The sequence below is a fragment of the Anneissia japonica genome, unplaced genomic scaffold, assembly GCF_011630105.1.
Source record: "Anneissia japonica isolate Jap-2015-1 unplaced genomic scaffold, ASM1163010v1 scaffold3174_len352767_cov145, whole genome shotgun sequence".
NCBI classification, from domain to species: Eukaryota; Metazoa; Echinodermata; class Crinoidea; order Comatulida; family Comatulidae; genus Anneissia; species Anneissia japonica.
In genome coordinates, this window is record NW_022695265.1 from 266,613 (window position 1) to 270,621 (window position 4,009).

The window sequence follows — 4,009 nt, forward strand, 5'->3', positions numbered from 1 at the left end:
GTGCTCCCCCAACCCCCGGTCGGGAAAAACAAACATAGTTCGTCGGAGAGAAAGATGTAAATGTATTTTCAACATACAGACTTTGAAAACATTTTTTCGTCGGGGACATCTTCCCCCGTCGGGGACCTCAGACCCCTACCGCCGTCGGGAAAATCCTGGTTTTTCGACTGCTTTATTTGACCATATACCTCCATGATTTGACAATATTGTTTACAATTCAATTAAAAATATATACACTTTTCTAAAACAATGATACAGGCCTGTTTTAGTTTGAAAAATAATTTTCTAAGCTCCAAATACTAATTAAGTATATTAGAAAATAAACAATAGGCCTTTATAGCTTATAACGACTTACATGTTTTTTTGTTTTTTTTTTTTGTTTTTTTTTTGTCAAAAGTTGAGAACTAAACAGAGGCATAAAGACCAGTAGAAGTTATAAAATTTGATTTTAACCTATGTGATCGTTTTGTAAACATCAACTCGAATCTAAAATTATGGTAAAATCCGGGGTGAAACCTGGATACTTTTGATGACGTTTGATCTACATGCACATAAACAAATATAATTTACAATTGCAAATTCCTTTTGGGAATTTCCCAAAAAAGGGTGTAATAAAAATTTATGATTGGCACATCTGATGACCGGAAATGGAACTCTCAGATTTAAATTTGAATATAATTCTCTTTTTTTAGGCCTACACAAGTTAAAAATAAAAATTAGGGTAGGGTGGTGCCCCTTGAATACGCCACTGCTTCAAAACCTAAAATTATGCATCGACTTACCTTTACAGCAATTTAAGACCTCAACTCAATGTTGCTGTAATTCAAATTCTGTTGCGCAATGGAGTAAAAATACTTTTCCGTCTCTCAATTAATACTTTAAGACAACATCGATAATAATTTGTTGTTAACTTGCTTGACATTACAGCACGAATGATTAGGCCTTTTTGTCCGTCAGTTGTTGCAGGGTAGGCCTATGATTGCTTTACATTAGTTGATGACACACTTCCTCCTCCGTACTGTGTGAAGAGAATTGCCTTGGCATTCCAGCGTTTATACTTGGCTATGACGTCCAATTATACTCATATTCGGAATATTAAAGTCTAGTTTATAAACGTTCTGTAGAAATGCTCCAAATTCCATCTAATAGGCGTACCGAGTATCTAGAATTAGTCAGTCCATACTCTGCAACTTGATAACCAACTCTCACTGAAGACAATTAAGGTCAGAATGGTTATTTTTTTATTTATTCGTGTTGGGCTGCTAGCGTGGTTTCTTTCTAATGGGGAATGGTCAAGGGTATATCTATTAAATCTTTTGCCGGGTCGCTTAGCCGAGGATTAGTGCTATTGTAATTGTGACTTATGAAACGTTTAAATAATAAAAAGGGATACCGGTATATTTGTTATTTGCACTTTGATTGCACTTGCGATTCACACTGTTGCACTTTCCTTTTCGTAAAATGAAATAATTTAGAGTGTATGAGGAAGGTCCAAAGTTATAACCAATGAATGACAAAAGAAGGCATTTTGAAATATTAATTGGATCGATTGGTATATTATTATTATTTATTTATTTATTTATTTATATTATTATTATTATTATTATTATTATTATTATAATTATTATTATATAATTATTATTATATAATAATAATAATAATAATAATAATAATATATTATTATATAATTTCTAAAAACGCAGTTTGTATTATAGGCCTAAAGTGCCTTTTGGTGTTAAACGTAAACATTCCCATAATCCAGGTTTTATGTTACATGCTTGTTTTAATTGTTTCATAAATACGCCATTGAGTACACCTCTCCTGCCTGACTATATTTAATTTTGGCTTAAATCAGAATATTAGGATTTACGAGATCAACAAAAAGTTTACTTAGGATTTCATAAGGACTATTATATAAATTCTATTCAAGCAAAACATTTCTTATTCACTGGCAAAAATCTCATTTTTAATAGTGGTCTTGCTCATAAGATCCATCGCGTACCACGCTCCTTTAACGCAGGTCATGAACAGCTGCAGCTTAACGTGGAATTTATTGATTTTTTTTCACACTCTCAGATCCCTCTTCTAGCGTTTACAATGTAGTCTTATATCGGTGGTGTATCTAAGGGTGCGGGTCCAAAACTTACTCGCACCCCCGCTCCTGCCCCCCCCCCCCCCCAAAAAAAAATCTCTTGCAAGTAGTTAAGAATCATAAAAATCTACCATCGAGCCCGAGCCCCCATAAACTCCCGCATTTCGAGACTTCTAGACGCCACTGGCCTATATACCGGTATATAGTACTGCAATAAGGTTTCGAGCTAATCTTTATATGTAACATTTTGTATAGATAGTATCTTCGGAAATCCTGTCTTGCCGATTAAGATGCTTCAAGGCCTAAAGAATATGGTGTACCACGTCGATTTGTGTTTAACGCGTGTGCATTGAATAGGCCTACCGACTAGAATAAGCGCCGCGGCGCTTATAACATTTTTGGGCGCTTCCGTGCTGCGTTTATTCGAAAGCGGCACTGAAAATGATTCTTTTCATGCCCATTCTCATGGTATCTCACATATTCCCGTAGTTCAGTAGGCCTATCAAATGTCCTATGGCATCGTAAATAAACGTTTATAAATAATGCTTCCATCTTCATTGTGTTATTTATTCATTTTAACACGTCTGTACACATATTTAAAATCCTGTTTCTCAAAATGTTTTATTATAGGCCTACACTAGGGTATTAGACCCTATTCGTGAGCGGCGCTTAGCGAGGAAAAAGAAAAAAAGAAAAAAAAAAACAGGTTTGGTGCGGCGCTTATTCGAGAGCGTACGGTGCTTCGAACAGTTACGGTATCACTACTACTATACGTGGTTCCCAACCTTTTTTGCGTTTGTGGACCCCTCTGGACATGCCAAAATCTTGACGTACGGACCCCCGTGCAGTATTGTGCATAGTATTTTAATGCAGAGCGGTTGTGAAGCATTTTTGGCCCATGGCCCAGTAAGCTACTCGATCTTGGCATGATTCCCTACCGATCAGGTATGATTTTATAGGCATAGATAAACCTAGAAACAACAAGCCACATAAATCAATGCAATTAATAATTAATTATAAAAGTAAGAGTGAAGGAATTGAATATTTTGAGAATGAAAAAAAGAATCTCAGCCTCCACCGGGAAACGAACCCGGGACTTTTTGCTTACACGGCGAACGTCTTATCAACTACACCATGAAGGCTTCTGGTTGATTCGATCTGGTATCCACTGAGAGTCCTTTAACATTACCCGTCACCATGACAGTTCGAACAACACTAGTCCGTGCACGAAGTTTTAATTTTTCAAAACGTAGTTCAAGTTTTTTCAAAATGTAGTTCTAATTTATTTAAAATGTAATTCAAATTTCAAAACGTAGTTCTGACTTGATAAAATGCCCTCTCCAAATTCTGTTCCAAACGTAAATCAAAAAACACACAAGCATGACTGGTTTGATACACTCCATGATACCGATTGATGTTACGACAGTGGCTCTATTGTTTTATAGTAGTAATTATACCCAAAATTTCTAGGCTTCTTTTTTGCGAACCTTGGATGGGCTACATTTTGCAAGTAAGGAGAGCTTCTTTTCAAATGAATGCTGTAAATTTTGGGAATTCAACTATAGATAAAACAATTATAAGGCCACTGTAACAGCAATGTGTATCATGGAGTGTATTAACCAGCTTTAAATCACCTAAAACCAAGCATGTTTTTATTTTTTTAATTTTTTTTCTTTGAAATTCATTTAGGCCTACAGTTTATGTATTGTACTATGCTTTTAAAGTAATTAATTTATTTGACCTAAGCCGTGTAATCAAGAACCTACAGATACACTAGGCCTATAATTAATAACTAGGCCTAGGCCTCATTTATTCATTCATTGGTGCTCTGCCATTTTGACAGGTCCCATGGCATCCAGTATTTTAGAGGTGTTTATTCTCAGCTTTTCTCTTAATTTGAAAATAACTGTCACCCTG